Source organism: Molossus molossus, unplaced genomic scaffold (genome assembly GCF_014108415.1).
Source record: "Molossus molossus isolate mMolMol1 unplaced genomic scaffold, mMolMol1.p scaffold_m16_p_13, whole genome shotgun sequence".
In the NCBI taxonomy this organism is placed as follows: Eukaryota; Metazoa; Chordata; class Mammalia; order Chiroptera; family Molossidae; genus Molossus; species Molossus molossus.
This window is the reverse complement of record NW_023425348.1, coordinates 17725231-17739591: the sequence shown is the minus strand read 5'-3', so window position 1 is coordinate 17739591 and position 14361 is coordinate 17725231. Positions and strand designations below refer to the sequence as shown.

General features: G+C 38.1%; 1 protein-coding gene and 1 long non-coding RNA gene across 2 annotated transcripts in view; one reads left to right on the top strand and one right to left on the bottom strand.

The window, feature by feature from the left end:
- Nucleotides 1-14361, top strand: part of ARHGAP20 (Rho GTPase activating protein 20) — a 125277-nt gene that overhangs the window by 55820 nt on the left and 55096 nt on the right. The gene's annotated exons all lie outside the window — the stretch shown is intronic.
- Nucleotides 1188-12869, bottom strand: LOC118628131. The gene is made up of 3 exons (XR_004959255.1): nucleotides 12778-12869; nucleotides 12054-12130; nucleotides 1188-1408 (listed from the first exon to the last, which is right to left on the bottom strand). It is a non-coding gene; the product is annotated as an uncharacterized LOC118628131 (long non-coding RNA).

The following is a 14361-nucleotide window of genomic DNA, read 5'->3' as shown; positions in this document are numbered from 1 at the left end:
CTCTGCCCCTACCCCAGTGTTTTGGATAGACACATAACCTTTTATTTATTATATGAAAATGAATTTATGTTTATGTTTGTGCACCTGGATACTGAAAAACACTAATTCCTCTAGGACTTGGTAATTGTCTGCTTTAATAAAAAATAAAATAAGATGAAAACAGGAAAAGAAGACAAAGGAATCAGGACTAAGTTTTTATTTTTTAACTTCCAGCAAACTCTGGAGAGATGGAATAACATTGAAATGGAACTACTGGTTCAACTATGGTCCTCTGAGATATTTGTTTGGAATTGTGCAAACTTCTAAACTGAATATCAGTAATTTGTAATGTAAAAATCTGGATTCAGTTCTCATTGGACTGAACTTTTTTAATCCAATGACAATTAGAGATAACTAATTTGTGAGGGGACATTTAATTGGTTTTAACATTGTAATTAGGAAAAATTTTAAGGTTTTTTTATTGATTTTTTTTTTTTTTAGAGAGATTAAGGAAGAGAGACCAAAACATCGATTGGTTGCCTCCAGTACATGCCCCAACCGGGGATCTAACCCAAAACCCGGGTGTGTACCCTGACTGGGAATTGCACCCATCACCTTTTTGGTGTGTGGGACAATGCTCCAACCAACTGAGTCACCAGCCCAGAGCTAATTATGAAAAATTTCAAACATAAACAAAAGTATACAGGATAGTATGATGATTACTCATATACCCACTACCTATATTTTATTTATAATTGTTAACATTTGCCATATTTATTTCATCTGTATTCATCTAAGTATCTCTCTATTTATGACCTATTTGAAATTAAATTGAGACATAGTGCTTTCACCAAAATACTTAACCATAAAACTCCTAGATATAAATCATTATTCTATACAACAAAACCAAGAAAATATAATTTTTCCTTAACATCATCCTATACATACTTATACTAAAATTGTCCTAATAATCTCTACATTTTAAAATAATTACCATTTTTAAACCAGGATATAAATCAAAGTTCACAATTGCATTTGGCTATTATGTTTCCTTAGTCTCTTGTGAAATAGAACAATCCCTGCAACTTTTCTTAAATCTTTATTTATTAACTTTTTGAAGAGACTAGTCCTAAATTCTGAATTTGTCTGGAGAAGAGTCAACATATTAGTTATGTATTTCTGTGTAACAAATTACCTCTATCGTAGAAGCTGATGCCAGCAAACACTTATTAGTTCACACCGTTTCTGAGAATGAGAAATCTAGAAGCAGTTTAGCTGGGCAGGTCTGGCTCAGAACCTCTCATGAGGTTGCAGTCAAGGTGTCATCTGGTACTGCAGTCTTCTGATGGTGTGACTGGTGCTGGGGGATCCACTATCAGCAACTCACTCATGTGGCTTTTGACAGGAGCACTCAGTTTTTTGTTGTCTACTTTTTAAAAAAAAAATTTAATATATCAAAAGGCTTGATTTAGTGACATGCTAATCCTCTAGAAAATAACTATATACCCCTTGGCCAGTAATGTGCATGCTCCAGGTGACCAGCCAACTCATAATTCTAAACTATTGGGTATACATGTGTCCTTAAATCAAAGCCACAGGGCTCTAGTGACTGCTGCTGGTATAAGATGCTTCCTCCTGTCACCCAACCAGTGTCCACCTGCTCCAGAGGGCAGCAGGGCACAAAGAAACCCTTAAATGGTAGTGACAGTGTACCAGCCACCCTCAGCCCCCACTCAGAAGAAGAGCCTTATTTCTATCCAGACAACTGGCCTCAAATTTGGCTCCCAGTGACCAGAATGATTTTTCTCCTTTAGAAAAAACATGCATATCTGTACACCCAGCTATGTATAATTTTTTTTCTTTTTGTATTTAAATACAAAACACTACTCTGCTTTTGTGTTATAAATGAGGACCAAGCAGTGAGAAATTATTCTTCTCGGGTAAGGCTGTCCATGCCATCCCTTTATGCTGAGCTTGTCTTCTAGTGAGGGCATTTAGCCCCAGGCCAGGAAGCACACCAGGTAAGAGGGCATCTTCCTGCCTGATTCCCACACTTGCCTCACTCCTAATTCTCATTTTAATTAGAAACTATTTATAACCTCTTAAAAAATGGAAGTGCCCATCAAGAGGGAACATCTAACCTAACCACGGAGTAAGCCCAGCCCCCACCCTATCCCCTTCAACTACCTGGAAGAAGAAAAAGATCCTTCCCCGCCCTACACAAATACTGTGCTCACTGTCCAGATTGCTCACTTGTTGGACAGCACCTGATGAATCCCCACTAATGCATTAGAAAGCTTCAGTGATTTGGGGAAAAGGAAGGGTGTGTGTGTGTGTGTGTGTGTGTGTGTGTGTGTGTGTGTGTGTGGAGAGAGAGAGAGAGAGAGAGAGAGATTAAGAACTTGACTCCTTTATCCTGGCCAAAGAATGCAAGCGATATTAACTGGGCACAAAGAATAATAAAAGACCTTGATATTCAAGGTCTTTGAGTTACAGCTGTTATAACAACTGAGAGGGGGATGAGAGTGAGGCAGGATGTAGAATTAATCAGAAGGGGTTCAGTGGCTGCAAGTCTAGTCCACTTAGTTTTATACTGGAAGGGCTCATCTGTATTGCGAAGGGGGTACAGTTGGAAGAGGAGCACTGGTCTGCAAAGTAACCCTTCTTCTCCTAGCCAACAGCCCAGGAATGAGGAATCTAGCTCTACAGTTGGCCACACTGCTGGCAGAGAATTCACTGATGTTGGAGGTTTCTTTGAATCCAGTTAGGTGCCGAGGATTGTTCCAGGCCCTGCTTGGGATCACATGCTAGGATATGGTGCTGGTGCCGCTTGCTCAGCCTCTCGACAGACTCTTTAGTACACTTCAAACCATGGCCTTGGCGCTGAAGGAGGGCTTAGTTTTTTGCGATGTGGTCTCTCCATAGGGTTGCTAACAACATGGCAACTGACAGTTGCAATCCACAGTAAGCAATCCAAGAGAAAGACATACACACACATGCTCATGCACACACACACACACACACACACACAGAGACTGACCAAGCTGAGAGCTAAAGTATTTTTATAACTTCATCTTGGAAGTGATATAGTGTTAACTTCTGCCAAATTCTCTTGGTCATAGGGACCAGCACTAGTGCAGTATGAAAAGGCATGTAAGGGTATGAATACCAATAGGCAGATACCATGGCATGCCAACCTAGAGACTGACCACTACAGCCACATTTGGGATTTGTCTTGTTTCTTTGTGTTGTTATTAGATGTGTTCCTTTATTTCTCCAATATTTTCTATACATTGAAAGTTGCGTATATCATTATGTGCGAAAATGTTTCTTACAAATTATACAGTGTATTTCATATTGCATGACTTCAGGAGGTATGTAATGTCAGGTTATCTTACTTGGCTAAGATGATCTGTTACCCTTTGTAAAAGTTTTCCCCCCTTTGCAATTAAAAAGTAACCTGTGAGTTGATATTTTGGCCCTTACTAGATATTCTGTTCTTTGTGCAAGAATTTGAATTTCATGTGATTTTTTTTTTTATATCAGTAGCTAACTTTTTGTTCTCTTATCTGCTAAGTGCTTTTAAATACATTGCTTCATTTTAATTTCCACAGTGCTATGCGATAGATACTTTTAATTATCCTTATTTATAGATAAGAAAAAATTAAGCCCCTAGAGTTTATACATTAAGGTGCACAACAAGTAAATGGAAATACCAGTATTTAAATTCAGGTATGTCTGACTCCAGAACTCATGTTATTGACAGTAATGCTTATAGAAGGAATGAGAGAACTTACACATAGAACTTCACACAGTGGAGAAAGGAGGTCTCCTGAAAGTACAGGGAGGAACCCAGGTGCTAAAGGAGTAAGCTGTTGAGATGGATATCCATGGTTCTACTACGTGTGTGACATTGTGGGCAGAATTCCCTAGCTTAAAATCAGAATTATGACTAAACTATTCTAGGCAGATGAGAAACTATTATTTTAAAGATTTCTAGAGGCTGTTGTAATACTCAAGAACTCATTCCTTGGCAAAAATAAAAATTATTTTTTACTCTAGAAATAGAATTTTGATGTGAATTTACATATATCTGATGCATAGTTGTGGTTACAACTATAACATAATGTTAAGATTAAGGAAAGTATTTCAACGATTCCAGGCAGAGTTTTATTGTTGGGGGAAAAGGAACAGAGGGAGGAGGAAAGAAATGTGCCTCAGTGGAAAAGAAAAGAGAATCATTTGCTCTGTTACGGTCAGACCTCGGAAGCAGGCCGACAGATAGTGTTTTTGGAGATAATGAAAATATTCTATCTGTGGCTTGAAGCTACCAGATTGAACTATGCAACTTAGAAGGGTAATTATAAATTCCAGTGGAATTTAAAGTTTCTTAATAGTTTCTGTTCATCTCAGATACATACATTTCTCTTTTTGTACTAGTAAGGAAATGTGGAATCTTAGAAATCATGGAGCTTTAGAATTGGAAAGACTCTTCTAAAATAATTATATAGATCCTCCCATCATTCTTTTTTATTTTATGAATAAAGAGCCTAAGACTGAGCAAGATTGTATAGTTTAGATTATACAGAAAGGGAGTGTTAGAGCCAGGGCTGGGGCCCAGGTTTTCACTGTCCCTCTAGCCTCAATTTTTCTCTCATCTCTGGCCTTAAAAAAAGAGAGTAGATGAAAAAGAGGCCAATGTAATCAAGCACAGAACATTCAGAAAAAGAACAGCAAAAGTGCCTGCTTGTTCTCTGAGGCATTGAAAGTAAGCACCTAGAAATGTGGGTAACCTCTTTTAGTTCTGAGAAGAGTAACCTTTGGGAAAAGATCAGGATGATTGTCCTTAGAGATTGTATTCCTGAGACTATCCACTCTGCCTTGGTGTAGGAAGTAGGATAGAGCTACTGTTGATGGGCTTGGATAAAGTTGGCTATGTATTCCTAGGATCTATGAAAATAATATGAAAAAAGGCTGGCCTGCAACACTCTTCTATCTACCCCCACGTGAAGCCTCAGGATTAACCCCTTTCAAAAACTGATGGAAAAAGTATGTCCCTCTTTCCTTCCAGTCTTTGCCTTACCCTGTTATTGGTTATTCACAATCTCATTCTCACAGTTCTAACACACACCTCAGGTGACTAGAAGGAACACCACTCTGAACTAAATCTGAGGGCAGTGATCCTTAGAGTGTGGTCCTGGAATCAAGAGCATCAGCATCACCAGAGAATACGTTTGAAATATTGATTATAGAGCCCCACCCCATATTGAATCAAAGATTCTAAGACTGGCCCTGGCCAGTTTGGCTCAGCAGTTAGAGCGTAGGCCCACAGACTAAAGAGTCACAGGTTCGAGGGCACGTACCTCGGTTGCGATTTGATCCCTGGTCCTGGTTGGGGTCATGTGGGAGGCAACCTATTGATGTCTCTCTCTCACATCGATGTCTCTCTCTCTCTCTCTCTCTCTCTCTCTCTCTCTCTCTCTCTCTCTCCCTCCCTCCCTCCCTCCCCCCCCCTTCCCACTCTCTCCGAAAATCAATGGGAAAACATCCTTGTGTGAGGATTTAAAAAAAAATTCTAAGACTTCCCAGCCAGTGTGGTTCAGTTGGTTGAGCATCGTCCCATGCACAAGGAGGTTGCCAGTTTGATTCCCAGTAAGGCACATGCCCAGGTTGTGGGCTCGATCTCAAGTAGGGGCCTTGCTTGAGGTAGCCAATCAATGTTTCTCTCTCATTGATGTTTCTATCCCTTGCTCCATCTCCCTTCCCCTCCCTGAAATTAATAAACACATATTTTAAAAATTCTAGGACTAGGGCCCAGAATTCTGTATTTTAACAAATTCTATATGTGATTCAGATTCAGGCTAAATTTGAGAACCACTGTTCTAGGGTACTCTCTAGGCAAAGTCTTATTATCAGAAGTGGTTAAGCCATAGACAGGTAGTATAGCCCAGGGAACCAGATTCAGGTAATACAGTTAATCCTTAGCAACACTGGGAGTGCAATTTCCAGGCTTCTTCAGGATTACTAAATGTCTGCCTCTAGTAGCCCAAGCAAAAGCAAGCTAACAATAAACAGCTTTTCTTGACTTTCATGAGCTGAGTTTGTAAGACAACCGAGTGAACTAAATTCCAAAGCGAAACAAGCCCCTCTGAAAAGAGATGGGGCACATACATTGTTTCAGCTTTGGAAGAGCATAGGATGAAGATGTAATTGTCATCAGAATGAGTCTTGGATGTTGTAGACCTGAGCCAGACTTTGGTCTCAGTAAAAAAAATGAGTCATTGAGTCACTACAGATCAATATAGTCATATTTTACTCTATTTGCATTAGGTGAACCTAGGTTTAACTCTGTGCTATAAATAAGAATGGTTTTTCAGCACATACCCTTTTTTCATCTTCTTTCCCTCCTACAGAGACACAGTGAAACAGATGGAATTAGTAGTTCTTCCTAATTGCCAAGAGTAAATTGTCACTTGCAATTTCTCTCATACACTACTTTTAAATATGTATTCTAGTTTTTGTACCAAAAAAGAGATAGGAACTGTAATATCTTAAAGAAGAAGAGGGATATTATACTCAGGCTACATGCAGGCAATTGTTTTTCTAAAGCAAGCAACCACTGTAGACTTCCCACATAACTACGGCTGCAAAGCCTGTGTGGTGCCTCCACAGTGTGATGGGGAACCACTGGTACTAGTAGTAACAGCCGTTATGTGTTGAGCACGGACCTGTTCCAGATGTGCTTAGCTAGTACCTTAGGTGGATTGTCTCATTTAATCCTCACAACAACCCTGAGAAGTAAGCTTTAATATTTTCATTTCACAGACCAGCAAAATGCACTTTAAAGGGCTTAACCAACTGTCCCAAGTCACACAGTCTTGAAATAGCAGACCAAGTTTGAAGCTCAGGTCTGTCTAACTCCAAAATTTATATTCTTAATCCCCATCTCTTAGTATTCTCTCCCCATGCCTTCAACCCTAAACACCTCTGTGGTTTATTTGCCTCTCTTTTCCTTGAATATACTCCCTTCTTCTGCTTCTCTACTTAGAGAACTACTTCAAAGACATCTTTTCTGCCCAGATTTTTCTGTCTTCCCTCTTCAAGTTCCCCCAACTCTTCATGCTAAAATTCCCATCATGATTTTTCATTTAAACTATAGTATTTCCCTCTCACCACACACTGTAACATAATCACTTCTTTATGGTCTGTCTCTCTCAATGGCCAAAGACTACCTCATAGCCAAATTTAGTTTTTTATTCTCTTTCCTCATAACTCTAGCCTACATTTATACTTCCATTCTATGATAGTCTCAGAATCTTAAAAATTTATAACTGGGATGGACTTAATCAAAAAGAAGAAGAGAAAGAAGGAGATTTAACTTATACCTTCAAGGACCAAGGGTTGAAAAAATATTAACTGGCTAACTGTTGCTTTCTTTAATAAAATAAATCCTCAAGAGATCATCATTCCATCAATAACAATGAACAAAGGCCATATAATTTTTAAAATTATAGCTTTTCTTAAATTCATTAGTGAACTGAATTTGTTTAGAACTAAGTGAACTAAATTCCAAAGAGTGACAAGCCTCTCTGAAAAAAGATAGAACACATACATTGTTTCAACTTTGGAAGAGCATAGGATGAAGATGTAACTGTCATCAAATTGAGTAAGAAGAGATCTACTAAAAGTTTAATGCATTTCTTAAGGGCCTTGTGTGAGCCAAAGTATCAGTTTAACTAGGAGCCGCATTTTTTTTTTTCATGGGCCTCTACTGGTTTTCTTACAAGAAAGGTTAGAGGTAAATCAGAAGATGGAAAAAAGGCATGCAAAATGGTACAGGCATGCAAAAATTTATTAGTATCCTCTGTGCGATAGGCATGAAACACTGCCTTCTTCCTCAGCCTTCTTTCATAGTAAGCAAAAGCCTAAAGCCATCAAGGGAAGGATAGCAAGCCCTCTCACCATCAGGGCCCAGGTGAGGTTCCATCACTTCCTGGGAAGGGGTGGAAGCAAAATCCATCTACCTGTTAGAGTGGAATACCTTCCTCACCTGCAGGACTTGGGCAGATATTCCCTGTTCTGGATTATCTACCCATATGGGAAGGGCAGAAAAACCTCTTAGTTCCAGGATTCTGACCTATAAAAATAAGAAGTCTACTACCATTTAGGAGGAAGCCAGAAACTCTTCTGCTCAAGATCTGTCACAAATTCAAGGCAGACTTGGCTGCCATGGGTTTGAGGAGGGATGGAATATGAGAAGACCCTACCTCAGTGGCCCAGGTGCACATACTCTGCAAAAATTGAGACACCAGGAGGACTGAAAATCTCATGTGCCCACATGAAGAGCCCAATGCTGAATAACAAGCAGTAAGAGTCTACTTCTAGGGCAAGAGCAATAGCTGGTGAAAGGCACCCCACCTCTCCTTCTCTGTCCCTGCTATAGAGCAGGCAATCAGGAAGTGCTAAAAGCTGAAAGTGGAGCAGGAACAGTGAGAAGAACTCTGGTATTTCAGGCCACACCCTAAGCACTAGGAACAGTATTTCACCACTATAGAATCTGAAGTCTGTACACTGAGGTTAAAGATAGCAACAGCAAAGCCAAACACTCAGTTATTGGCTAAATTGTCTCAGCCTCACATGCTAGTGGCAGAACAGAAGAAGATGCATGCCCACTCCCATGAGTAAATACTATTTAATTCACTCTCTGTTCTTCTATAACAATGTCCAGTAATCAACCAAAAACTTCATAACACATTAAATAGGAAAAAAAAAAAAAAAACCCTGGTGTAAAGTAAAACATCCATAACCAGATTGAGAAATAAACCAGATGCTGGAACTAGCAGACATGAACATTAAAACGACTATGGTTAATATATAAAGGATCTAATGGAAAAGGTAGAACGCATTCATGAACAGATGGGAAATTTTATCAGAGAGATGGAAAATAAAGAATTATCAAATGGAAATCTTAAAGAACATGTGCTATTAAAGATAAGAAATCTTTCAACAGATTTATCCTCATACTTGACATAGCTAAAGAAATAATCAGTAAACTTAAAGATGGATTAACAGAAATTTTCCAAAGTGAAACACATACACACAAAAAAAGATGTGCAGCATCCAGGAGCTATAGAAGAGTACCAAACATAAATGAGGCAGAAAAAATATTTGAATATATAATGGCCAAGAATTTTACAAAATTAACAGAGAAGCTCAGAAACTCTCAAGCTGAGTAAGTAAAACCCAGATCCTCCTACACTGATAGTAGAGGGAGAATATCCAGGCTGGGAGGGATGGCTGCAACTCTCATTTCAGTATCTTGTCCCTTGACTTTCATATACCATTGAGGATCTTTCTGTAGTTATTATTGTTGTCACCACACTGGCTATATAAGACTTTGACCCAAATGTAGATATGGTAACCTTCCCTTAGTGCCAGCATCACAGCCAGGAAAGACTAAATGGGATTACCTAGGCAAAACACAGGACTGCATTTCTCAATGTGCGTTCAATGTAAATGGGAAACTACTCCTGTCAGATGTTCAGCTGGGGAAAGAAAGTTTCTTTGTCAGTTTTCACTCTACATAGTAAAAGCTCTGGAAATAGGGAAGTGAAGAAACCTCTTCAATCTGGTGTTTCCTTCAGGTTTCTTTTTCCTGGTATTACATATTATGTCTTCACAGAACATAAACTGTAGAAGGAATAGGATTTTGTTTTTCTCATCCATCTCTTAGAACAGTGCCTGGCAATGGTTAATTTATTCAACAAATGTTTGTGACAACTTTCATGCAGTGTGTATTCTAGTGGGGGGATGTGGAGAGCAAAGCATAAACAAATGAGAGAATTAGTAAGTAGTACCTAGTATGTAAAAATAAAATGCGGCAAGATTGAGAGTAACTAAGTAGAGTAGCTGGACATCTATCAGCATCTCATGGAAGATACTCAGAAAAAAATGCTGGGTTTTAAGGGAAATAAAGATAGTGACATGCCATTAGAAAATATTTATAAATAAGGGCTGTTCTTTCCTCTCTTTCTCCTGGCCATCTCAGAGCCAATCCCAGGGAGCTCCACTCTGTTGTAAGTCAGCAGATCAAAGAGTAAAAAGTCCGACTAGGTACTCTCACCCACTTTAGAGATCTGCCTCTTCCCGTGGCACTAACCCTTATATCTGTCACCTTCAGAAAAGAACCATGATTGTCTGTAAGGAGCTTTACAAGACCATCACAGGATAGACATTTATCATCATAAATCAGTAAATATTTGTTGAGTGTTTCCTGGGACCAGGTACCACCAGTAATACAGCGGTGACCAAGACAGACTAAAGCCCTTACCCTCGCGGAGGGCTGGGACTCTGATTTTGTTCTGCTAATATTTTGAACACATTAAGCTCTGGTTCTAGAAGAGCGGAAGGTTTGCACCCCTCACCCCTGCCATCACCACCACCACCTCCTTCTGTTTTCTTCTCTTCCAAGGGCCATCTACTTAGTTCTAATAAAAAGGAGAATGGAGTCTAGGCAGCACAAATGTAATTAATTCAATTCTGTGGAATATTAACACTCCCTGTAGATATCTAAAGTTGAGGTCAGTGGAAAAGCGTTTTCTGAAGAATAAAAAGATTGAAACTTCCATTGAAATTCAATTGTAGGCTGCTTAAAGATTTATTCTTACATCTTCTCCAAAGCCCTAGATTCAGAAACCTCTGGAATATACTTCCAATATAATTTTATTGGAAATGATAGAAATGGTAGACCCGTTTCCCACTAACCTCTCTTTCTGGCAAGGCCTCTATGACAGGGAACTTTGCTTTATCACTTGCACTGAATGGTCACAGAAAGCACGTTATAGCCACACACTGAAATGTTCACAGTCTGGAAATAAATTAGTCCACATGTGTGTTTGCTCAGCTCCACCAACACAGATGCAAGGCGTGCTTTCTGCTTTGTTAAGGTAATGATGCCATTTTAGCTATGTGAAAAATGACTTAAAATGTGGTTTGGTTTTAGTTGCGCTGTCAATTTTTATTTTGTCTAGCTTTTAATATGGGGGCTTCACGCTTTAACATGCACCAGCAGTTATTTGTGAGTATTCTACTTATTACTAACATTTTTTAAAACTTTGAATAAAATAGAAATAAAGATATTTGTTCCTTAGCATTAATTGTGACCATTGTGATCAATCTCTTACCATTTGAACATGAAAAAAAAATATTTGAGAACAATGAAAACATTTGTAATATGATGGGTCCCCATGAACTTGTGTCCAGCTGGTAGTGAGTGCTTTAATGCTTCTCATTTTTCTTCCATTGGATTTCAGTTCAGTAAACACTTGTTCAGTTTAGTTTTGTAAGGAGCAAAACTAAAAGCTTTGCCCTGCATCAGGGGTTAGAATTTCAAAACCATCCTGGACACCTTCACATGTTCTTTTGTACATGTGCACAGAACCAAGTCTATGAGAGGAGAAAGTCTGAGAATCTATTAACGTGGGCGAGAGAGAGGGTGGGCTTAGGTTCTTTCTAATAGCTTGTAGCTTTTTCTCACTTTTCAGAATGCTTCAATCACTTGAAAAAAGCCCTGCCACTGTGAACAAAATTGCATGAAGTCAAATGTTTATCTTTCTGGAATTCTTCTCTTTTATTTTTTATTGCAGAGGAGTGATGGAAAAGAATTCCAGAAATTGAGTGGCATGGGTGTAAAGGTTTACTGTAATCATAATGTTACGTAGAGAACAGAAGCAACTACGCAAATGTGGCTGCCTCCCCTCAAGAGAGTTACTTTCATTCCCCTGTGCTTCACTGGACTCGTGGTGATCATCCATCAGAAGAGAGAGGACCTCTCATTCCCACCCCGACCCTCCCCCAGCGAAACAGGATTAGTACCAACACAGATTCATAGCAAAGTGGCTTTGGAGTTTGGTTTGGTTTTCTGAATGATAAATTGAGTGATTACTTTACTTTTGTAGGTGGAGAAGAAACCAAAGACACTTTTGTTTGCTTACCTGTTTATTCTGCAAACATTTGAGTCCTCTATGAAAGTGATAGTTCTAGAAACGGGATCAGAAATAAGACATGGATCCTACCTTGCTACACAGTGTGAAATGGTCACTAGAAGTCTGCCATCCAGTTCTGGAAATAATGGTACATGGATACAAAATAACTAGAGAACATGAAAGATGACATATAATTAAGTGCTAAGTAACATGTTTGTGGTACAGTCAACAAACAATGATAACACGCAAGTCAGATACTGCTAATATACCTGATACAGACATTTTTAAAAAGGTTTCATATATTTTCTTTGTGTAGAGAGGGGAAAGATCAAGTAATATAGTATATTAAACAAACTGCAAAAGTTTTTCTGTTCTTTGTCCTTTGGTAATTTTTTTTTCATTGTGACTTATTTCAAACAGAAAAACAGAAAAATAGACAAAGGTTATTTATCATAAGGAAAACTAGATGAAAAGTACTGCCAAAACATGTTTCCCAAATGCGATACCTAATCCAAAGCCTACTCGTTCGCATTGGGAAACTGATGTTCCAGGCCTAGCTTTGCATTAAGCAGTTTTGTGGCCTTTAGCAAATCACCTGATGTTTTTATACTGAAGTTTTTCTCTTTGTCCAAATCTTAACTCTGAAAAACTCAGATAAATACTGACTGCTTTGTGAAACTTTTTCTGATCTCTTGTCTTCCTCCTTCCTCACCCCTCTTCTTCCTATTTCACTACCTGCTTGTTTCCAAGGTCACTTTCTGGCTCCTAAACTCCCTTAGTATTTTGAGTTACAACTCTTTTCTATGATACTTACCACTTCTGTGGTTTGTTTTGTTTTGTTTCTTGTTTGAGTAGTAGATATTAAAGTTGTACAGGGTAAAAAGAGTTATTTAAAATGCCTATCCTGTAAAAAAAAAAAAAATGTTTTAAAGGATGTTTCCTTCAGTGTACCATTGTATAATTATTACCTGAACCAAACTACTAAAACTACTGGAGTCCCAGTCAGCCTATTGGTGACTTGGTTCTTTATTGAATGAATAAACAAATGAACATATAACCATATCACATTGTAATCACTGCACATATAAATTTCCTTGGGTGGCATAAATATATTTTGGCAATCTTATTTGATTTAATAAGGTGACTCAACCCAGTTTTACTTAGTTGATAATTAAAATGCACAGTATTTTTAAGTCCACACAAGTGACTAAATTGAAGTTCTCAGAGATAGTGCTCATACAATATGTTCTCTCCTTTCTTGTAATGTCTTGTCAAGTGCTTTTTATTAAGTGAATTCCTAATAGATGTTGTTGAGCATCTATCAGCGTCAAGGCTATAAAAAAGTTATGTAGTTTACTTCCTTCTTTGGAAATAATATCTCTGTGTATGGATCTTTCTCTGTTAGTGTAACTATTTATTAGTGTCCTCTGTCCATCACACTCTCCTTCCAAATTCCTCTTTGTCTTTACTTACTTAATGTTTTTGTTTTCCTTGCTCTTTAAATATTTGCATCATTGATATAAGATAGTTTTTCTCATTATATCACATATACTGCCTGTTCCAGTCAGCATTTTGATTATAATTTAAAGGTTCTCCTTTGTATTGTTCTTGCTTTTAAAGCCCTACTCACTCTCTTTATCCAGCCATTCCTTCATACAGCCCATAAGCCCTTCTCCTTAGTTCATTTTAATCTTGCTATTAACATGATCACTAGGCTCTGTTCTATAATATGAGCTACATAATGCATCATTTAATCATTGATGTTAATTTGGAAATGGAAATAATAGTTTATATTTGCATACAACCACATCATAGAATTTTCAAGAAGCACCTAATGGGCTTTTACTTAAGGAATTTAGCCAAACCATTACTGTGATTTTCTTTTAAATTGTCTTTAAGCAAGTGTTTATTACATGCTTCCTCTTTGCTGCCCTCTATGCTATTTACCTAATAGATCCTGTCACTTCTCTGCTCAAACTATCTCCTCTTCATATCTCACTCAGAATAAAAGGTGAAATTCTTTGCATGGCCCTGGTCACTTCATTGGCTGCTGTATCCCCTGGGCCTTAATGCACTGTAGGTATTTGTTAACATGTAAATTACTTAGCAGCTTATTTGTAAATATGGAATATGCTTTGGGATTTAAAAAGTGAAAGAGTTTTCTATGATAATTTGAATGTGTTTATTTAGATGATGACTATTAAAATGTAATAGCACTTTCTCATGTTGTATCCCATCAATGAGACAGATAATTGCTTTAGACCAGATTTCCTTGAAATGTGCTTTTAATGTTGAGATATTTGAGATAGCCATGAATATTCAAATAGACAAATTTTTATTGCTAAATAAGATAGAATTTTGATGTTGATAGTGAGTATGGGGGGGTTGTTTTGTTTTG